General features: G+C 41.2%; 1 long non-coding RNA gene across 1 annotated transcript; it reads right to left on the bottom strand.

Moving 5' to 3' along the window:
• Positions 1 to 3,461: 3,461 nt before the first annotated feature.
• LOC123811892 lies at positions 3,462 to 11,518 on the bottom strand. The gene is made up of 3 exons (XR_006784452.1): positions 11,229 to 11,518; positions 10,144 to 10,320; positions 3,462 to 4,642 (listed from the first exon to the last, which is right to left on the bottom strand). It is a non-coding gene; the product is annotated as an uncharacterized LOC123811892 (long non-coding RNA).
• Positions 11,519 to 24,390: the final 12,872 nt, after the last annotated feature.

Below are 24,390 nucleotides of genomic sequence, written 5' to 3'. Positions count from 1 at the left end.
TTATTTACTTAACTTCCCCCCGACTTTCTGTATCTATACACATTTCAATGTGTACAACAGTAACTCTTTTAAAAATTTATACTGCTAACACACCTAAAAAATTTAACCATAATTCATCCAGTCAATGGTCAAATTTCTAATTCTCATAAATGTAACAAATACTTAAAAAACAGTTAAATAAGAATCTAAATAAAATTTTGCATATTGCAATTGATTGGTATACCTGTTAAGTTTCTTTTAACCTATAGGTTCCCCTTCCGTCTTTATGTAAACTGCAATTAATTTATTTAAGAGATACAGAGTGTTTTTTACCCACAGAGTGTTTTTTACTTCACTTATCCACAGTCTGGTATTATTTGACATGTTTCTCTGCCATTTGTAGTTCCTATGAATGCCTGAGCTGATCTACAGAGCTTGCTCCTCGAGGGTGGTCCTGGATCGAAGCCTCAGTGTTAATGGGGTACTTGTTAGAAACCTTACCTCAGGCTAACCAATCAGAAATTCTGGGCTTGCGCTCCAGCAAGCAGTCTGCAGTTTAACTAGCTTTCCAGGTGATGCTGATTCTGCTGTTGTTTTGGAACACTTGACCTAGAGTGTTAGTAAGTTTTAGGTTTGATATTTTTTGCCAATACCACTTTATAATATGGAGTTTCTTTCAAAAGTCACATAGTATTTGATTGCTTTTTCTTTTATGGCCATTGACGCTGCATGCTTAGATTCATAAGTTATATTAGGAATTACAAAATGGAGATAGTTGAATTATATCATTCCTTCTTCCTTTGTTATCTGGAATATTTCTAAAAAGAGAAATAGCCCTCATCTGCTACGTGGTAACTCAGTGAGTGTCCTTAAAACAGTTTCAAATCCACTAAAATGTTGGATGAACATTACGATGAAAATTCATATGTTCTTACCCCCGTTCACCAATAGTTAACATTTTGCAACATTTGCTTTTCTCTCTCTCTGTCTACACACACACATGTTTATGTGTATGTCTCTATGTACGTTTGAAAGCAACTCCACACCATAGCCCTAAATACTTCATTGTGTGTTCCCCAAGGATGAAGGCATTTTCCCACAAAACCACCCAAGAAATCTAATATTGATTCAATAATATCTAATAAATACTTCACACTCAAATTTCTCCAATTGTCCACAAAATAGCCTTTATTGTAGTTATTTTTTATTTAAGATCCAGTCAAAAATTACATATTACATATAGTGAGCATGCCTCTTTAGTTCCCTTTAATCAGGAATTAGTCCCCTTTCCTGTTTCTCTTGTGTAGCATTAACATTTTTGAAGGGCCAGAGCCAATCATTTAGAAAATGTCCCATAATCTAGATTTGCTTGGCTATTTTCTTGTGATCGTATTCAGGTTAAATATCTGGTTACAAAACTATATAGGTCATGTTACACGCTTCTCATAGCATCATACCACGAAGTACCACATGGCAATTTGTGCCATTAGTGGGAGGATGCCACCTTCGAGCTCTTGGTTAAGGTGGTAAAGTGCCAGGTTTTTCTGTTGTGAAAGGAGGAAAGTTCAGTTTATAAATTTATTTAACTTAAGTAACAGCATATAATGACAATACTTAAAGTGATTTGTTATTGACAGAAAATTGATTTAAAACCAAGCCTAAAACTTTCCAAATAGTATTAATCTACACAGACTATGCCCTACTCTATTTTTCTAAGCCATCACGAAATTCACTCAGGAGAGCTTTTTTAGACAAAACTGCCTCCATTGAATTATTTTGTTTTTTTATCTCCATTAAACATATGTTCAGTAATATGAATGTGCACAGTCTATATTCTAAAACATTTGCAAGAAGATCAAATTATTTTAAGCTATTAAGGTAAAGGTGTGTATATATATATATATATATATATATACCTTTATATATATACTGGGTAGATTTTTCAGCCTGTGGAGGAAATAACTTCTCAACTTCTCTCTTCTTGAATTCTCAACATCCACAACCAAAATTCTTTCCTTCACTCTGTATATGTTTCAAGTAATTTTTGTTATGACTAGTAAGGAGGACTAGTGTTGTGTATATTGTTATAATTCATACAGCGAAATGACTTCCTTACTCTACATGGAGTTTTGGAAAACGTCCCTGTTCTTGCATTACTTTGATGTTTGAGGGCCATTCTTGGCAACTTTATTAATCACATTTCAAGTGTAAGTTTGTTTTGATTTCCAGTTCTGCCCCACTTTTTCCTTACTTGTTTTTCCTCACTCATCTTTCTCTTTTCAGTCCTCATTTGAGAGCTCTCTGAGGGCACATGCACGCACAGTTAGAGAAGAGGAGGATGACTGCTTTCCAACAGAATTACCTGCCAAAATATTTTGCATTGATTATATGTGACTTGATAACCTTAGTTTGCAACTATCTCTGTTGATATCTCATATACTACCAGATATCAGGCTGCGTTTTAACTGTTCTTAATAATACACACTAAAATCTACTCTTCGGTATAATCAATTTTTACAGACTTAACATAAGCAGGGAGTGTAACTAAGCTCACCTTACCCTTCTGTGTCAAGGAAAGACCTCTAGAACCCAATGTCTTCAAGACCCAACATCGGAATCACATCTACTTAGGGATCCTTTCCCCCAGGCAGGCTCTTATATAGCTCTTTTTTTCTGGTCTCTATCCTTTTTGTCTATACCACCCCATCCTGTGGTCTTTTAGGTTTCTTGCAAATTTGTAGCCTGGCATTTGAAATTACAAAGAATTTTTCTTAATTTAAGGATACCAGACCAGTCTTTGCAAATGGAGTGTAATATTTGGCTTGCAATACTACTTTTAATGCCCCATCACAATTTTTTACATGGCAATGGGAAAGGAAATGTCGCAGGAAATGATTTGGGCCAAAACTACTGTGGACAGCCTTGGGAGGATTAAGAAGCAGTATTTTGGGACTTAGTACCAAGCCTCGTTGGCCGTCAGACAGAGGCAGGAGACCCCAGACTTAATCTGATCTTGGGGGGCTGTGAGAATGCACTTTGCTGATCTGAAAGTCCACCTTGGCTCTAAGTCCATAACAGGCTTCTAATGTCCCTGAGATCATCTCGTTCTCAGGAGCCACCCCGTTCAATTCCCCAGGGTGGTTGTCCTCCCCACCGCTGGCCGACCTTGCAATGGTCTTGAACTACACAGAACTCCAGATTGTTTGCTCAGCTGTGGTGGGTCTACTTGCCCAAGAGGTCTAGCCCCATAGAGAAACCATGTGACAGTTTAATCGAATAGCATACCTTGGCTCCCCAGGACAGCAAACAGATTTGTATTCTGTGAATGTGAATAGCATGTTTTTTGTTTTGCTTTTTTTCTGGGTTTTCGTAAATATGCTCATCTATAAGCTGCCTTTTTTTCTTTATTTCTTATTTATATCTAAGAAACGAATTGTGATCATCCTTTAAGTCATTTTTTAAAAAGGAGCCAGAGACCTTGAAAAATATTTTATTCTTAGCAGTCTCTCAAACTTTTTCTGTTACATGCCTTTCACAATGAACTATAAAAATAAAAGTAGTCACCGCCATTTCCTGGCATATGCCAACACATTGCTGTCCTTTTACTTTTTCTTTTTGACCAATTTTAAGTCACTACTTATGAGGGAAAAAAAGGCTTTATTCTTGTTCACAAGGAAAACCCAGCATACACAAAAATGGAGGACAAAAGAACTCATTCCTTTGTTTATATTTTGAAGTTCAATTCTTGCCACAGAAAACACAGCCTGACATTGGCACATTAGCATAACTGCAAGTTAGATGTAAAAAACATGGGCCTTTACTATCAATCCTCAGCTTTTTTTGAACAGAAGAATCGTATATACAAAAAACAAGCCCGTGGATTCATTTATTTGGTCTTCAATACAACTAAAAAAAAGAGAGAGAGAGAGAAAATTCTCTATGTTTTACCAAGTTTGTTCACTACACATGACATGTAAAAATAGTCACTATGCCATGATTTTTTTAAAAAGGGGACAAATGTACACATTGAAGAGATAAGTCAATTTATGGGTCACATTTTAAATTACAAGGTAATAAAATGACCAGTTTTGGGTCTATGAAGCTCATAAATGGAGTATAGGTTGTTACTAAGGGACAGATATTGAAGGTAGCTGAGCCACCGTTAGCCTGGTTTCTGAATAATCACCATGCAGCAGAATTACCAACTGGCAATACTCACTCAGGTTGGTGCATGACCAAGAAGTCTATTTGTTTCTTTAAGACACTAAGAATTTTTGGGGGGATGGGGGTGTCTGTTTGGATGCAGCAGCTTAGCCTTACTTTCATTCACATAAAGGTGTGGAAGTGCCCACACGATGCAGGACACAAAGCGGTTGGGTAGCAGCATTCCAAACTCATCTTGCGACAGGTATATTTGATGTCATTAAACAGGAAGCATCGTGGTGTCCATGCTTCTGAAAATTGAAGGAATCTCAAGTAGGAAGTAATTCCTCCACAACAAATGTGAATTTAGACCTTCCTTTCCCATCAATGGAGAGTGAAGGTGACAATCCTGATGAGATTGAAGACCCCGGCAGCTCAGACTAGACACACTGCAACCTGCAACCGAACCGTGTGATCAGTAATAAGCGGGTTGAAGAACCTCTGTAGGTATCACAAGGTCCTGAAAGTGGAGGAAATAAAAACAGTTATCAGAATGCACTGCATGGTATATACTTTCTAGTTCAGTAAGATTTATATAAGCTCTCTTTGCTGAATGTGAGTTCGGTTAAAAATCATTTTATTATCCTCGTAAAGCCTATATATTGTAAGATTATTTACATATACATATTATACATCTTATACCTTTTGACTCCTATTGTCATCAGAGCGTGATGTCGAATGAGGGTGAGAAAAACAGTAGCATCTCTTACTGATTTCTCTTTTAACCTGGTTTATTTAATAAAAAGCATAGTACAGATAACCCCAGAATCATTGCTCTTTTAAGTGCAGAAAGGACTAGATTATCTGGAGCACTGGCTCTCACTCTTTTTGATTTATCTATAACTAAGGGGCAATTTGCCCAAGTCTCCAATGCACCGCAATGGAGAAGAGGCAAAATAAACCTGGACCTGTGTCACCAGGGTTGGGTCGACGTGCAGATAAAGTAGATAGCTGCCGGCGTGGCTGAACACGAAAGGACCTCAAAGAGACAATACTCTGCTGCCATTTAGCTAGGAGAGCTGAAGCTGCTGGTGGGAGATTCATGCACCACTCAAGAAACACACCAGGTCAGACAGTAAGCTAGACGCACCGTGATGAACAAAAGAAACAAACATCTCTGTCCTTGGGGACTACAGACAGGTATGGGGGTCATCTTGTTTACAACTTTGGAAGTAGTTAGCTGCCTGAAACTCAAATAATATCAGAACACTGGTGAAGAGAGCTGGGAAGGAACGACTTCCATCTAGAGGACTATCTGAAGACTACTTGGGAGCACATCATTTAAGGCGATCTGGAAAGCTTCATATTTAGAGGAAGTGGATGTGGGAAATGCCAGCGAGGCTGAGGTCTTGAATTCAATTCCATCCAAAGTAAGATTATTACCCTTGAAACAGATTTGTTGCAATATGGTTTAATTCATATGCCAGTACTAATAATCTCTGATCGTTCCCTATTTCTGTTTTATTATTATTACCAAACTTAAGTTACCATTCAGGAGCTAGTGTTACACCATAGAATCATTTGTAAAGCCAAACTGAAGGTCTTCAGACACACGAGACCTAGGAATGTGAAAAGCCAATCCCAGCCTCCTGGAACAAAATAAACCCACAACTGAGCTCAGATTTGCAAAACCCAGCAAGCAGAGCAGACAGCCCAGAGGGGGAGCAGACCAAACACATTTCCCAGACCTGCAAAGGACCCAGCCGTCACCCACCAGCAGAGAGGGGCTTGCTTTGGTTAAACGGGTGGCAAGGAAACAAAGGCTCCTCGGCCCAGGAAGGCCTAAACAACAACAAAACCCTCCATCGCTAACTGTGCCGAAGTTCCAGGAACAAAACACCGTTCTCAGGGTGTCCCACTTTCATCATGGAGCTGCACACCCACAGGCTTCAGTTTCCACCAAGACTCAGTCAGTCCTGGCGGCTGAACTCAGACTTAACGCAGTACCTGGAAGGCCTGGAAGAGTCATTGTCTCTGCCTCAGGGGCAGATCGGAATGGACAGGTGCCAGCTAGACACATACTAACAGTTTATCTAAGAGAAAACCAAGATGTAGAGTTGTGAGTGCCGGTTTTAGAGGAGTCAAATATTTGACTGGCCTTTCTCCTTCACGTCCTGAGTTTGGTTCGAGGGTTCTTGGAGTGAGTGAGTGTGTGTGTGGCATGTACCATGGACCCCTTTGCAGTCATTTGGAATCCTTTTTACAATGATCATTGCAAATTCACCAAATAAAACAGCATTGCAAAGGTAACCAAATGTGATAAAATATAATTAAAATAAAATATAAATATTAAAATAAGTAAAATAAAATATTAAAATAAATGCAAGTTCACAATATGATATTATTACTTCTTTATTGATACATGAGACAACAAGATCTAGGGTGAGTCTACAAGTTGCCAGAATTTCCACATAGTAATGAGCATAGGAGATATTTTGAGATGCATGAACACTGTAACGTGACATGAAAATATCTGTCATTTCCATGGGTGATAGTCACAGGTACGCCCCATACCACTGTGGCTAGTCGTTGGTAGTCATGCATTAGCAGTTGCCAAATTCCTTTCAGAGGTTAGTAAAAATAGAGTATATTAATTTATTTCCCATTATTCAATATAAAGAGAAATAGCTATATAAAAGATATGTAAATTATATAAGTAAAAATAAAGATAAATTTTTTCCTCATTCAGGTTCATAGACTTGAATTCACTCCTGAACTCCAGGTGAAGAACTGCTGGTTAATTAGTCAAGTCCTTTCTTCACTTTAGACTAGAGGTTGCAAATTAGTCACCCGTCAGCCAGATCTGGTCCACAGGTGCTGATAGTGTTGACTGACAGTGCTAAGAGTTGACAGTTTAAATTTTTAAATTTTTTAATCTACAAATATTAAGATCTGCAACTTTGCCTAAAAAAACTGGAATATTTGACAATACTGTGCTAAATACAATATGATTATTCAGCTGACCTCGTGATGGGAAGATTACCCTGGATTATCTGGGTGGGCCCAACATAAAAACAAGCATCTGTACATGTGGAAGAGGGAGGCAACAACCGGAGAACCAGACCGATGGCAGTGTGAGAATGACTATGCCTGACATCGCTGGCTTTGAAGCTGGAGGAACAGGGCCACAAGCCAAGGAATGTGGGTGACTCCCTATAAGCTGGAAAGGGCAAGGAATCAGATTCTACCCTAAGCTTCCAGAAGCAACCTGTGCAGATGACACCTTGTTTTTACCTTGGTGGGGCCCATTTTGGACTTCTGACCCCCAGAACTGTAAGATAATAGGATTGTGATGTTTCAAGTGACTAAGTTTTGGTAGTGTGTTATAGCAATCATTGGAGACTACTACAAGTGCCTACTATGTGCAGGCATTGTTACAGCAAACATACCAAAGCTACCCATTTAGGTCATTCTTCAGCACAAGGTTGTAAGTGTCTCATGGCCAAGCACCATGCTGATTCAGTTACAAAGTCAGCACCTACACAGTGCCTAGTACAAGAGAGGCAATTTAAAAAATACTTGTGGAATTTCATTGCATTACTATTTCTAAAATCCATGAATCATATTGGCTCCCATGATGATCCATTGGTTGGTGGTGGTTTAACACTACTTGTCTTTCGCTTGTAGACAACACAACTATGATCTTAGTCAGGCATTCTTAGAGACGAAAGGGACTTCAAAATATAGAATGCCTTTTAAAATCAAACACATTACTTCACGTTATAATTCTCTCTAAAAGTGACCTGATTTTCAGTATTGCTTTGGAGCATTCACAGTTTTATTTGTTGGCCAGTCTATCTGGTAAAGGATTATTTCTTATCTGTAGACAAAATGTGCTTTATTACTCTTACTACTTTCAAGGTCCTGATGAAGCTAAGTCTCAGTTAAGCCAAGCCCTCTAGAGCTCATCTGTGAATGAATTTCAACATGTGAAGGTAGCTATTGTGAACCCCTATTATTACCCCTATTCCTGTATACATTTTGTTTTATAATCTGGACAAATAATCCAAATGTCTCATTTTCCTCATGGGAGCCCCTTACCATTATGTCCACTCTAGTCTGGACATGGTCTCTTCATTAATGATCCCTTTAAAATACAGTGTGTAGTATGAAACCCCATTTCCAGGTGTCAAAATATTACAACAGCTAACAGGCTGTGTGTTTCCCTTGATGTGATCACAATACTATGCAGCCTGCATTAGTTTTGTAGGGAGAGGAAAGCACCCTATTAATTCATACTTGGTTTACAGTCAACTAAACCCTGTTTTTTTTTTTCATGTGTTAAACTGGGCTTTCTCAATCTTACACTTGTATCATTGATTATTTGAGCCCAAGAGCAAAAAATCCATCTACCCTCTTTCGATATTATTATATTCATATTTTTGCCTTTTTTCTGCCTAATGAACTAATTTAGAACTGCAATTCTGTCATGTAAAGTATCAACAGTTTCCTCTCAGTTTAGCGCAACAAACATTTATTGAGCAATTACTTAGTGCCTGCCATTGCACTAGATGCATTGGGTCATCTGCAACAACTGATAGCATATGTTGCTACTCAAGTGATTATAAATCTGATGGACAGGATGGGGTTAAGACTACAGCCCTCACTACAAAATGACAGAGATTCATTGATCAATTCCCACTGGGCATTGTCAGATTTGAATGATGCTAACCACACACACTTATCCAGTTCTTATTTCTTCACCTTGTTTCTTATCCTGAAACTTTGCCAGGAACCTTTTTGAAATCCAGACACACAATACTGCTTTTATTCAATATATGGTGTCATATGTTTTAACAAGGAAATACCTCTAGTTTTGGTACTTGGATGTCTCTTAACACCTAGGCCAAGAGACATATGTTAGATCAGATGCACTCTCTCTGCTTCCCTTTCTATTCCTTCCAATCTAAGTTGACTGTAAAGCCCATGTTTCTTTTCAAAGAAGAGAAAATTTGGGGCTGGAGATATTGATAACAAAGACAATGATCGATACAAGTGGATGTCTAAGTGCGATGTCTGAGAAAGGTAAGTGAAGAAGTAGTATTGCTAGTTTCTGTCTGTAATTTTCCAAGCAGCCCCGAAGGGTCTGGGCAGAGAGCCCCGCAGCAGGCGGCACAGCGGGGAGGGCCTCGCAAGGAGTTGTCTTGGTAACAAAGCCCGTTTGCTGCCTGACTCAGCCAGGCAGGAAAGTGAGAGCAGCTTTGAGGAATGTGCTGAACTTTGCAAGAGGTTGGTTTCCTGCTCTCGGGAAAGTTAAATTAAAATTTCCTCAATGTATATGATATTCTTATTCCTAAGGCTTTTGGTTTAAAAAATTGGCTTGAGCAACGTTTTGACAAACAAGGGGTAGGGAGAGACCTTAATGACATAACCAGGCAGTTCCAATGTGAGTGCTTTCTCCAGTTCTCAAAGCAGGCTCTAGTTCGATGCTGTGACAGGGGCCCACCTGCCCTTGACCGCTCGCCTGCAGTGGGATGCTGGCCGGTCTCTCTGCTTTCAGTTCACCTGCCAGGCCCTCTTTCTTCCAGCTTCCAGAGTGATCCTTCCAAAATGAAAGTCTCCTCCTTGTTTCAGATGCTTTGATGACTCTGCTTGTCTTTGGGACAAGAGCTTAACTTCTTCAGGTGGCCTATAAGGCCTTAGTAGGCGTGGCTCCCACCTCTTCTATGCTCACTCAGCTCCTCCAACCCTCCTCTGCTTCGGTCCTTCCGAACTACTGGCACTTCTTGATTCTACAAAACTCCCCCTTGCCACCTGTACTTGCTGCTCTCTCTGTCTGGGATGCCCTCGCTGTACCTCTGTTCTGTCTTTTAGATCTCAAAGTCATCATCCAGTTCTCCCAGAAGCCTTTCCCAACTTCTCTCCTTCCCCCATCTCTCCCATTGTGGGGATAGTGGCCACATGTGATATTGCTTTGTAGTAACGATTTTAGTAACAAAAAGGAAGATCATTTATACTTACATGCCTGGGGGATTGCAGAGGATTCATGAAATGTCTATCCATCACAGCAATTCTTGCAACTGAAAAGTTCATTAGACACTCACAGTTCATGAGTTGGGTCAGAGTGCTTCTGTGGGCTCTGCTCCTTTAACGCATCAAGACAAACGACAGCATTCCTGGTGCTGTCCTCTTCTTCACCTGCCAGGGTTACACCTGTGTGTCGGCTGTGTGACTCCTCACCACCCTGTACACTTACCACTTACACACTGCTTTGTTTGTGTGTTTCAATAATGAAGTTTGTTAGAAATACAAACTTAATGAGGGGCTGAACAGCAGAAAATAAAAACTAAAGAGCTAACTTGTGAGTTTAAAAATGGAACCAAATATCCTTACAGAACAGGGCACAAAGAATAAATAGATGAAGTGTGAGAGAGAAGTTGAGAGGCCTGGATACCTGCAAGTTCCAAAGTCTATTTAATGATGCATCAATCCCCTGGGTCAGTCTGAAGGAATAAAACAGAGATCAATGAAGGAAATCCTCAAGCGAATGACAGAAGAAAGAACACCTATAAAAGAGATGAGCTCTCAGATCAAAAGGTAATACCATGTGCTGAACAGGATGAGATCTCACAAATTTGCACAAAATTATGACATTTTGGCACATTAAGGATAAAAAATGCAAAAGCTACTCTAGAGACTCAAAGCAGATAACTCACAGATTTCTCACCTGCAACACTGCATGAGAGAAGACAATGAGGCAAAATCTCAGGCAAAGAACTCCTGAGAGAGTGTCAAGCATTTAAAGTGCAGGTGCCATACACACACACACACGTGCATACACATACATGCACTCATACACACACACAAAATACACACGTGCACACACACACATACATACATACATACATATAGGACAAGGCACAGCCAATAGCCTACTCAAAAGAGCTTTCTCTCTTTCTGGTAGAGCCCTGAGCTGGATTCTCTTTCTCCACGTGATTTAGGGAGGAGGAAAGACAAATTCTCTCACACATCAGGAACTCTCCCTGAGTCCCGTTAGGTCACCCAGCAACAAACTGGCTCAGAGAGGGGAACTACAAGGTATTTACCTGAAGCCAGAGCTGAAAAGAAAACTCTTTCAGGGACCTGCTGTCCTACTTCCGCATATTGTCCCCAGCAGGGCCACTGCCCTGCCTGAAAACTCCTGCTGCCACCGGACTGGCGCGGAGCAGTGCTGCCCTGCCTTAGCGTCTTCACGCACGCTGACTCAGCACAGGTGCCAGCTCTCAGTCTCAGGCCACTGCCCCCGGTCCATCCTGCTTGCCCGGTTCAAGCCCAACTCTCTGGAGACTAAGTGCACTCTGGGAAGTCTTTCCTGTAACTGATGCCCTGTAGTTGATAGTAGTGTTTTTCCCCAGCTTCTACACCAGTCTTAGTAATCCCATTCCCCGTGACAGTGCTTGGTATGAAAGGGCTGGGTGATGCAGTCCTGGCCAATCAGGTGGGAGAAATCTGCTGGGAGGGCTTATGGGCAAGGTCTCCTTGCCTTTCAAGAGACCAAGATGGGAAGAGACAGTGCTCTTCCTTTGGACCTTGTCCATCTGCCTGTGGTTCCTGGAATTGCAGCAGCCATTGCCAAGAGGGGAGCTGATCCCGAGCAGAAGAGAGGCACAGATAGATGGCAGAGCAGGATGATGAGAAGCACCTTCCCTTTCTGGGTGTGTTTGTACATGCAGCTGCCCTACCTCAGGATTGTTGGTAAGTGAGATAACTGAATTCCTTCATTTTTTTAAAACATTTCAGTAGGGATCTTTGTTTTTTTGCAGCTACAATTTGCCAAACTGAAACACAGAAAACTCAAGAAATTTACCATCCACAGATCCTTGCAGAGAGAGCTTACTCCAGAAAGAAGTAACTTGAATTTAGGAAGAAGCAATGAGGTAGAATAACAACCACAAGCAAGAAAAGGAGTGAAACTGAAGGCAAAGCTTGAGCAAGAATGGGTGTCAAACAATCGTTTGCGAAAAGTTAACTACGGTATCTGGCAGAATGAAACAAGGGCCAAACAGGTTTTAGATGATGAGCTGTGGGGGAAATAAAGGAATTATTCTGAAGGTTAAAGAGAGCAGGCAGCATGCAAGCTAGGTTTTGAAGTCCATCTGGAATTTCAGGGCGGGAAGGAGGCGGAAGAGCAGCCCAGGTTTCAGGAACAGGGTGAAACTCACGGGACCAGGTCGTAACTGCTGTTCTGAGAAGTCTTGAGTCCAAAATGCTCTTCTGCCAGCAACGTGCTTCGGAAATCAACCAAAAAATGTTATCCCATTTCTGTCACCAAAATGGAAGCCATGCATATCTTTCAGTGTGGCAGCTCTCATTTCTGTGTACCCAGAAAAAATAACAACAGTGGAAAGGGTCGAAGAAAGGGCAACCAGTGGAAGGGCAGAGACACTTCTGGGGATACGATGATGGACAGAAAAGCAAGAAGGTTTTTTGAGAGACTCGTTAAATCTCAAAGGAGTGTGGAAAGGGTAACTCTGAAATATTTCACCAAAGAGGTTTTTATTTTAATGGGATTAGTGAACAGATGCCTAAAAAGCTTACTGAGTTAAAAGTAAATAAATAAATAAGAAAACCAAAATCTGTGTTATTTTCCCAGTTCTGTTATTTATTAGCTGTGTGTAACTTTGGTCAATCAATAACTATCTCTGTACCTCAGTGACTTCAGGGGTATGGTGTCACCTCCCTCATCTATGGAATTTTCTTCAGGATCTGAGCAGATAATGTAAGTGGTGGGGAATGGAGAAAAAGTTTAATTTTCCCTCTTAGATTCAGGCAAGACGGGCCACTCAGGAGAGATGACCTGCGACACGAAGATGTTGGCGAGTGGAAAGCTCTGTTTCCAATGTGACCATGACACAGGATGCAGGCAGCCACCCAGTCTGGTTCAGGCAAACTCCAAGAACATTGTGGGCACGGAAACCAAGTTGGAGGTGGGATTGGAGACACATATAGAAAGGAATTATTCTATTTTTTCACAGTGTGGGAGCTTTGCCAAGACTTGCAGCTTTTGTCAGGAGGCTGCAATTAAGGGGGAACTTAAAAGGAAAAAATGAAATGGAGGGAAGAACCTGAAACTTTTTTGAAGCGGTGAGGACATAATTTGCATGTTCAACCCCAGAGGCCTACCACACCACAGTAAACTTTGTATGCACTTTCATGTTTGTGAAGCTTGGCTAAGGTGGTAGATGGAGTGTCCAAACAGCAAGGCGAAGGATAAGATCTTAGGCCCAGTTGTGGACAAGGACATTGGAAAATGGCTCAAAAACCTGCAGCCATCCAAGGGCCCTTCCTGCCCGGGTCTTCCTCTCCCCAGAACCCACGCTGGAGGCGGGCTGTGCAAATATACTGGGGAGTCCTCAGAGTCCCTTAGAGTTATCTGATGGCTTCCCGCCTCTAAGAAGACTGAGGCCAGTTATACTTCCACCTCTGCGTTATTCTGAAAAATTTGTGTCCTTTTTTTTAGAATTTATTTTTCAATTACAGTTGACATAAAAATATTACATTAGTTTCAGCTATACAACACGCTGACTAGACATTTAATACCTTATGAGATGCTGGCCCCAATAAGTCCAGTGCACATCTGACACCATACATAGTTATTACAATATTATTGATCATGTTCCCTATGCTGTACTTTATATCCCCATGAGTATTTTTATAATTGGCCATTTGTACTTCTTAATCCCTTTTATATTTTTCATCTAGTCCCCCAACCACCTTGCCATCTGGTGACTAGCAATTTGTTTTCTGTATCTATCAGTTTGCTTCTATTTTGTTTCCTTATTTTGTTTTTTATTAGTTTCCACATTTATGTAAAATCATATGGTATTTGCCTTTCTCTGTCTGACTTACTTTAATAACCATAGTTGCTTCCTAGGTCCATCCATGTTGTCCCAAAGAATGAGATTTCATTTCCTTTTTTATGGCTGAGTAATATTCCATTCCTTGTTTATGCCTGGGTACTATTCATTATGTATATGTACTACCTCTTCTTTATCCATTTGCCTATTGGTGAACTCAGGCTGCTTTCATATCTCGGCTATTGTAAATACCACTGCAGTGAACATAGGGACACATATATGTTTTCAAATTAGTGTTTTGGATTTCTTTGGCTAAATACTCAGAAGTATAATTGGTAGGTCATATGGCAGTCCTATTTTTAATTTTTTTGAGAAACCTCGATGCCTCTTTCCCTAGTGTCTGCACCAATTTCAGTCCCACTAACAGTGCACAGGGGCTCCATTTTCTCCGCACCCTCGCCGACATTTGTTTGTTTATTTATGACAGCTACTCTGACAGGAGGGGTGCACTATCTCATTGTGGAGCTTTCCCAGCTGTTCCAGTCATCTCACTGTGGTTTCAGTGTGCATCTCCCTCATGATTAGTGATGTTGAGCACCTTTTCATGTGCCAAATGGCCATCTCTATGTCCTCTTTAGGGAAGTGTCTATTCATATCTTCTGTGATTTTTTAATCAGATTAGTTGGTTATTTTGGGAAGGGTATTAGATTATATGAGGTCCTTATACATTTTGGATATTAACCCCTTTCTAACCACAGCAATGAGACAAGAAAAAGAAACAAAAGGCATCCAAAATGCTCAAGGGATTTAGTTGTCTATGTAATACATTTATCTTGGTTTGCATTTGTAGTTACTGAATTCAGAGGTGATTCTCCACCTAAATGCCAACTTCTGACTACTTCGTTATGTCTTTCCATGTAGTTATTCCCAAACAAATGGAGATATGTATTACTGGAACACAAAACATTTTATTATAAGTCATTTTCCTTTTATTTCTAATTTCTATCATGCTTAACATAGTATTTTTGACTTTAAGAGGCAATGGGGTATATACATTATATTGCCTATTAATTTCATTTTAAGATTTTAAAGGGGGAGATTAATACAAAATATTTGTAAAAAAGGTGGCATTAAGTTCATTAGAGTTGAGAAATATTAGACTAAAAGGCGATAAAGAGGAGTTGTAATCATGGGTTGTGTTACATGCCCATTGCCTACACATGTACCTCTCCCCCATGTAACTGAAGGAAAGGTACAAGAAGTCTTCAGGTTAAGGAGGGCAAAAAAAATGCTTTAGGGTTGCCTATAAGGGACTCAATGTAAGATTTTTAGTCCTTTGGTTCTAAGACAGGAGATTATTAGTTCACAATACTAGACAACTTGAAAGAAAGATAAAAAGAATATCCAGAACATCTTTGAGGTTTTCAGGCAGCAGGGAAAGATTTTCAAGTGCTCAAAATACTGTGAATGGAGCAGTCAGGTGAGATCAGGAACCTCTGTTCTCAATGAAGAGTTAATAAGCTCCAGAGAGCAAAGGCTGCAAAGAAGAAGAATATAGATCAAAATCTGATTCTTCCCAGGTGAAAGTTCACCTTTTTTTTTTGAAATAAAATTTTGATGCATCCTACAGCTTGGGTGGACCCTTGAAAACATTTTGTTTGGTGAAATAAATCAGACGCAAAAGAACAAATATTTTTGAGTCCAATTCATATGAGGTACCCAAAATAGTGAAGTTCATAGAAAAAGAAAGTAGAACAGGGGTTACCAGGGGATGGAGGAAGAAGAGAATGGGTACAGATACTGTTTAAACCTCATTGGAAGATGTTTATTTATCAGAGAGAGAGAGAGAGAAAGAGATGTGAAAGAGAAACATCAATCAGTTGCTTCTCATATGTACCCTCATCAGAAATCAAACCGGAAACCTAAGTATGCATCCTGAGCAGGAATCAAGGCTGCAGCCTTCTGGTGTATGAGATGATTCTCCAACCAACTGAGCCACCTGGCCAGGGCTAACAGGCACAGAGGTTTTATTGGAGATGGTAATTTGGGATATGGGTAGAAGTGGTGATGGTTACACAATATTGTGTATGTATTTACTGCTACTGAATTGTATACTTACAAATGGTTGAAATGATGAATACTATGTTTTTTCTCTCTCTCTCTCTATATATATATACACACACACATATACATGTATATATGTGTATATGTATATATATGTATGTATTTTTTACCACAATAAGAAAAATGAATTTTAAAAGAGTTTACCTTTTTGTAAAGTTCAACCTCCAAATACAGTTTATTCCTAGAGTCTGTAGATTTTAAAATCTTTATGCCTTCCTACTCACATCATTTCTTTCTAACTCTATATTAAACCATAAACACTGTTTTATTAGGTGGGGAGGGAGTGGGAGGAGAACAAGAAAGTTCTGTGAAGGAAACTTTCACATCGTTGTTTACTCTCAGATCTTCAAATGCTGCTTTTAAAATAAAGCAGAAAAGACGACTGTTTGACATCTATGCAAGATTTATCATGCTCCAAATAAATTTTAATGAATGCAAAAGGCCTTAAACTCCATTTCTTGGGCCGTCTTGCCTGCTTCTCCCATTGAAAGCGGTTCGACCTCCGCGCGCAGCGGAGGCTGGGCCCGGCTCGCCGGCCAGGTCCTGTACACAACCGTTTCCTCTCAGCAGAGATAAACAAGGTCATAAAGAATGAGGTGATCTGCCCCAATGTCTAATTTGGGGGTTTGGTTTGGTTTTCTAGCTAATTTTTTAAAACTGAAAGCAGTTTTCTAAAAATTATTTTTCCAGATAATTTTCCTTATGATATTTTATCCCAAGAGCAGAGTTCCACCCTGCAGATGAAGAAAAGGGCACATGTGCGCTGCTACCAGGTCTGGAAGGTGGAGCGCCAGGCTGCTTTGTGCCCCCCACGCTCCCCGTGCACGGCCTCTGTCTCCCTAGGCCGGCTGTCTTTTATTTTCTGGTTGAGTGACTGCCTTGAATGAGACAGACGTGTTAACCCTGTGAATGAAAAATGTATTGTGTGTGTGTGTGTGTGTAAATGTATACTTATATATACTCCTATATATAAATGGTTATACCTGTGCATAAGTGTGTGTGTGTGTATACACCTATGTATAAATGCATATGGACAGGGTGGGGCAAAAGTGTTTTACAGTTGTATGTGAAACACAGAGTTTATTCTTATATTATCATTTATTAATTATTTTATTGTTTTCCATGTGAATAAATGCTAACTGAATTTTGCCCCACCCTGCATGTGTATATCTATGCCCACCTATGTATAAATATATATCTATAAATACCTAAGTATAAATGTGTGTCTCAATATATCTATGGATAAATCTATATTTATTTATATACCTATGTATAAATGTATATGTGTGTGTATATATATATTTACTATATATAAATGTGTATCTCTATACATAACATTAGCCTGGACTGTAACAGCTCCTTGTTCAGCTGGCCCAGCTGCCAGGCAGCCCACCGGCGTGCACGGAGCGGAGCGGAGCGGAGCGGCAGGCCGGCGGATGCTGAGTGCCACCCAGCACTGACCCAGGCCTTTCCCTCACAGGTCAGAGGCCAGCCGCAGTGGTATCAGCCCTCCGGATCACCTGGGTCAAGCAATAGAAGCTTCAAAAACAACCCCGCAAGCCCCTGCCTTCTTGGGGACATCAAAGTTATTTTTTTCTTTTTTAATTTTATGGGTAAGGCAAACAATAGCGTCTTTGTGTTTTATCAGAAAAGTTAATGAAGTTTACCTCTTTGGAACTTGGAGTGAACAGTAAACAGAATTATGTTGTCACTCTCCCTGGAGTACCGCCAGTGCTGTCGCATTAAGCAAACTCTCTTCTTCTCGTGGGAACACAGCGCTCCACGGCTCGTGCAGGAGCAGTTGGAACGCGGGACAGTGAGATCTGGCGCCGCGTGTGGTGGGAAAGGCAGGCAGAATCAGTTTCCCCGGCATTTGAAATTTTAACACCTCTGGGGGAACTGTTTTGAGGCCACTCTGCAAGTCAGTGGGGACTCTGTTCTGAAATGTCGGGGACTAGCCTTAGCCCCCAAGCCTCTCACAGCAGAGGACAGCGGCTGGGCACAGAGGCAGGTGTGGCACATCCCTAGCAGGGGCCAGCACTACATGTTGAGGAGACCTGGAGGAATCTCCCTGCCCACAACATGCTTGGCCTGGACGAAGTAGGTGTGACAAACGTGCAGGGCGGAGAGGAGCCTGGAGAGCACCTTGATGACACCCCTCTGCCTCCCTGACTCTGTCTCTCTGCCGCTCAGAGCTCCTGCTGAGGAGCTGTCACTGAGCTGGATGCCCATCTGCCAACAGAAGGAGAGGGGCCGGGAGCCGGCTGGCTGGCCTAAAACCCCAATCCGGAGTTTGCAAAGTCGTCTCTAATATGGCAACAGGTCTATGGGAGTAAACAGTTTAGTTCATTTGGAGGAAAAAAACATTTACGATCGAGCACGACAGGTATAAAATGTTGGGAGAAACAACTTTATGGGCTGCGAGAAAAAGAGGGGGCGTTTACCCGTGGGCCAGCCCCCTGCTCAGAGTGTTAAAAGCCTTTCTCCCCCTCAACCCCCCCGCCCCCACTCCGTGGTCTTTGGCAGGAGACAGTACTCACTGGCAGGGGAGCTGGTTGTACTGCTTTTCCCTTGTCCCCGATTAAGTTGCTCTGGACTCTGGCAGACGCCTTGTAGGATGGTCAGCTCTGGCTCCATTTCAATGGCATGTGGGGTGTAGCTGGCGGGAGCCCCTGGTTCTCTGTGGTCAAGGAGCATTCAAAAGAGCAGTAGAAGGAAAGGCCACGTCAAGGCCTGGCTTGTCCTTGAGACGTGCCTTTGCCTGGAACCACGGGCTGCCGGCCCCAGTACAAGGAGGGCCACGTGGAGCAGCTGGCATCGGAGCCGGCCCTCGGTGAGGCAGAGGGAGCGGCTTCTGTGGGTTTTTGAAGTGACCACATGCCAGTGTTACACAATGTGATACGGTGGGTGGGGGAGAGAAGCAGTTTTTCTTGCTTTTGCAAATTAAGATGCCATTTCTTTGAAAAAAATAATTAAAAAATAAGTTTTTAGAGTGAAAAATAATCTGGAGCAATTGGCCCACGAGCTGATGAAATCAATGACATGTGAGTATTTGAAAGGGAAATGGATACATGGCATTTTCACTCGGCTCCCTCTGAATGTTGAGACAGAGGAGCTTGTTTCCTCCTGGTCGGGAGCATGTGGTTTGATGGTCGGGGGCCGGGCGAGGGAGTCAGAAAGTCTGGGTTGCATTCCCAGCTTCACCGCTGACTCACTGGGTGACCTTGACCAATCGTTGCACCCTCTGCATCTCTGTCCAGAAAATGGGGATTTAATGACAGTCCCCAGAAAGAAATGGTTGAACAGTTTCGAGGTACACTGGGTTAGATATTTTGAGGTCCCAGGGCAGGCGAAGATGGCAAGAATTCCAGATTTCACTTTCCTGCCCAGGGAAGCCTGGTTGAGAGGATTTAGAAACAACTGGGGCTGAGAACATGATAAATGCCCACAACTGTCAGAGGTAGCCTTTGATATATGGCCTTCAACACTGTCAAATCTCCAAAGCCACCCTGTCACCTTCCAAAGTTTCACCCTATTGGACCCCGTGAATTTCTTTGAAAACAATTTGAAATTAAATTCCATGGCACTGAGTCATCTCCTGCCAGCCACTAAATACTAAGATGAAAATCTCTTGTGACATTGAACACAATACAATGGCTGTTCAGAGGTCTTGCATTAGATATTTTTAAAAGTTTTATATTTTAGTTTGCTGCCTTCCATAAGGACCTCAATAATTTGAAACACTGTTAATTACTTTTCAGCCAGCAAACGAACACCTCCGATGCGGGACAAGGACATTCTTTCACTGGGTCTGATTTTTCGCTTGTCTCATAGAGATTCTTTATTCCAGGAGCCTAGACGGTGCTGTGGAAACAGTAACTAACAAAGCAAGTGTCAGGAAACCTGCATTCTGGCATTGCCATGCTGGTGTTTAAATAACTTAGTCTCTCTAGGCATCAGTCTCCCTGTTTGTAAAATGAGGGTGTGTCTCAGAGCTCGGTGGTGGTGGTGGTGGTGTTGCCATGGAGCCCTTCTTTCAAAAGAAGCTTTCTGCATCATCCAGGATGAAGAAGATGGAGGAGGGGTCCTCAGTCCCTCTCCCCTTGGCCGACAAGCCAGGTCAGCGACTTTGTGAAACCCAGAATGCTTACCACTGGCTAGAGTCCTTCCAGCCCTTCTCCATCTGTGAGAGTGTATGGGTGAGAACGGGAGGCAGAACTGGGCATGTTTATAGCCAAGCAATGTGGGTTAGTGATGACTGCTGAATCCAGAGATGCTTATTTTTGGTTTTGGTCCAGTCATTAAAAATAGAAGGTCATAAACACTTGGATGAAAGCCACTGTATGATACTCCTTTTGATGTGCCCCATGGCTGGCACCCACACAGACTCCCTGCAGTTAATAGTTACTCTTAATCAACAACTATGCCCCACTCCTTAATCACTTTTGATAAACACAGTTTACTGTATTTTGTTCAGAGAATTTTTCCTCACACAAGTGGTATCCTTTGAGGAAAACAAAATGCTGATAAAATATTTGCTATTGCTAAGAGCTACATTTTCCTCTCAAAGTGAAAATAGCTTTTAAAACTATGAAGGAAGTATATATAATACTTACTGAAAATACATATCATAGAGAGTAGAATAAATTCACCTGTGATCCCAGGTATAACGCCTGGTTACCTAGGTACAATTGCTCATGTACAACACCAGGTACAATGACTGTTAACATTTGGACACATTTCTTTGAAGGCTTTTCCTATGCACACACTCTCTTACATGTCATGCAAACTGCTTTTTGAAAAAAAAATGGCCTCATACATTTGTTTATGTAACTATAAATATCCAAATACATATGAGTCATATATATGTGTACATACACATACATACACACATACATATTTCACTGTCCATGGATATAGGCAGGTTTAATCATTTTTAGTAGTTATACAATATTGTAATTCACAAATGTACCATTAGTTTTTTCATTGAAGAACATTAGTTTTCCTAATTTTTACTTTTATAAACAACAAGGTGATGAACATCTTTTACATGTATTTTAATGTATGTGTCCAGTTATTTTTATTGAATATATTTCTTGAAGTAAACTCAAACTGTACATGCATTTACTGTTTTAATTTGGCCATCAGAAACACTAGTCCAACTTACTTTAGTAAAATGTGCTGTTACAGATGCTTTTTCATGACTTTAAAATGCTTGGTCTTTGTTGGTAAAGGACCAAACTGAATACCCTGAAAAGAGTAATAATTGGCCAGAAAGGTTCATTAAAATTTTTTTTAGATAATAATCACATGATTGGACTCCTAGCTGAAATAGTGGGTTTCTGAGACTCATAGCTATTTCGAAACTCAAAGAACACAGGTTCTTTATCCTTGCTCATTAGTAATAATTCTGTCCTTTCCTTCTTTTATTTTATTAAATTTTCACATGACCCATTTTTAAAAGGATGATTAGATACAGACAAAAGTTGAGTAACATTGATGGGTAGCAGTAAGACTTTTAACTGTTTGTACCACAACCTACCCTTCTCTTAGGTAACAGTAGGCTCAAGGATGACTTGCCCCTGAAGGATAAAGGAAATTGTCTGAGATGATCTCCTTCATTTTACTGAACCAGTTAAGGAAGAAGTACTATTATTTTTGTGCTATGAATTGCTCTATTGCACCTAACAATGCTGGCCTGTCACTCATGGTGACAATATAGACAAGAGATCCACTTGGATCTCTAGGACATTCAAGTTCCAGGCAGGAATGAGTGTGGTTGAGAGAGATCCTTTCTCTTCCAGACTCTGGGGAATAGAAACCCCAGAACAGCTGGAAACCTCTCCTATGACAAATGGGAGAGATACCTTCTGCAAAACTGCTCTTCTATGTGATTAACACTGTTCAAGATATGTGGGCAACTAGAGGATAGTTATTTCTGGAAACACGGTTGTCATTATCTTAAAATTTCACATCCTTTTCATAAATTAGAAATATAAACCAAGGGCTTCTGGTTAAATTTAAAACTTGTGACTTTTAATGAGAGAAGTTAATGAAAGAATTAAGTGCTGCCCACAAATATTCTAATCACCCATCACTCTCTCTTGAATAAACAGGACAACAGATAAAGCCTATGAAGGCACTCTGTGACTAATTTACCATACCACTATGAGCTATTACTAGTACATTTAATGGAGAGTTAAAGAGACTATGGCTCATTGGAACAACTCATTTGAATCTGGAATTGCTTATAACGGAAAAGAGGTGTTTACAGATGAAATTGGATGCAGACTTCAAAAATACAAGTGCTGTTACAAAGAGGAGGCTGATTCATTGATGCTCTCCATTTCCATTCCCCCCCTTCTAACTTCCCTTTCCCCCAGAATACAGGTGTAAATTTAACCTGGAGCTTTAAATTAGAGGTTCCAAAACTTTTTTTGATCATGCATATATTTTAACTACTGCAGTGGGACTATAAAACAACCCATTAAATTAATTTCCTTAGAAAATTTTAATACTAAGATAGATAGAATTGGTCTGGGTTGGTTTGGCTTTTAAAAGAGATGGATGAGGGGATCCCCAACACTTTTTCAGTCCCTTGGCCGTATCATACTTTGGGGTCTGCCTCATGTGAGAGTTAGGAAGCCCTGGGGAAATAATCTCTGTGGAGAATAAAGTTCATTCTAGTAACAAGTAGATATGGCCCAGGTGTTTCTTGTCCCTTATGTTCTCAACATCTACAAGAGGTGTTCTGCCTCAGCATTAACATTATTTATTTTCTCTTCCTGATGCTATTATTGTGGCCTACTTGATTTTAAAGACTTGATTGTATGTTTTTATATACACATTCATTAATAATGGAAAATGTAAAAAGATATTCATACCAAATAGTTCTGCCTAAGAAAATGTGAGCTTCCTTTATATTCTAACCTGTTGGCCAGAGCTGCCATTTGCATGAATTAAAAGGCAGCCACTGACTGCAATGATTGGTTGAGGGACATATATTCAACACCCGGCCCCTTTATCTATGCACTGTGTGTCTGTCAAATTGCCTGGAGATCTTAGATTTAGGATCTTTCTCGAATGGCCTTCTTGGGGACCCAAGAGTTTGCATTTACATGGGAGAAAATACATGTTACCTGGTTAATATAGTTGCCTGGCTCATTTATACAGTTATCCCAATGTCCCAGGTAGCAGTGGACAGGGCTCAGAAGGGAACTGAAGGAAAGGACAGGAAGTGAAAGGGAATTGATAGAGAAAGTATGGGAACAGAGGTTGCTGCCCACCCAGGCCCAGCTCTAGGTGCCCACAGATGGCTTGAGGACACTAAGTCTTCCTTATTCCTACTGCCTAGCACAGGGTCTGGTGCTGAATGAATGAAAAAAAAAAAGAACAAACGTGTGAGTGTCAAGGTGAGAGGGTGTCTAAGGAGTGTTGACAGTAGTGGTGGCCTCATAAAAATGACAGTAGATGGGTGGGGATGATGTGGACGTGCAGGGCATAACATGGTTTGAGTTATTTAAGGGCAACTCTCAAGACCTGGAAGTTGTGTTGGCAACAGTCCCCCATAGCAATCGCCTCTCCCAGCACCTGCTGAGTATAAAATGGCTAGGCCCTCCTTCACAGGTTTTCATTTGGTACACTAACCCGCAGCATCAGCCAGACTCTCCCCAGGGCCACTGTGCACAGGACACGGGCAATGAACTTAGCCCTCTGTCCAGTCCACAGTGCTGCTGTTCTCCGATCTGGCTGAGGGGGGCAGCAATCTTCCTCATAGTGGTTCATCCTAGGTTTTCATAATAGTAATGTTCTCAGATATTTGGGCAAGGAGTTCCCCCTACCTCTTCCCAAACTAGATGCAAAAATATCTCTTCGCATGGAGCCCACTGTTCAGATCTTCTCAAAGCAGCATGGGTGGGGGGGGGGCGGGCGGGGGTAGGGGGTGGCGCGGGGAGGGGCTGTAGAGAAAGACTTAGAAGAGATTCACATATTTTTCTCAACAATCCCAAACCTCTCTGGGGTGAGGTCTTGACACCTTTGGCTGAATTAAGCAGCTGAGGAGCGAGGAGAAGGTAATGGTGGCCAAGTAACCTCTGACACTCAACCACCATCCTGTTTTGCTTGCGGGTCCCAAGTAACACGCTTGGTGGGAGGCCTGAGCTGCGCAGGATGGGTCTTCCTTCTCGGGTGCCAGGGAGAACACAAGGTCATTGTCAGGTGAAGGGTAGGGGCTGCTGCTGCAACCTTGGTCAGCAGCTGTCCCCAAATGCCCACTGCCAGTGTGTCC

This window comes from Phyllostomus hastatus, unplaced genomic scaffold (genome assembly GCF_019186645.2).
Source record: "Phyllostomus hastatus isolate PE091 unplaced genomic scaffold, TTU_PhHast_1.1 phas_scaffold_78, whole genome shotgun sequence".
Taxonomy (NCBI): Eukaryota; Metazoa; Chordata; class Mammalia; order Chiroptera; family Phyllostomidae; genus Phyllostomus; species Phyllostomus hastatus.
Note: the sequence above shows the minus strand (reverse complement) of the source record. Positions and strands in the feature narration are given on the sequence as shown.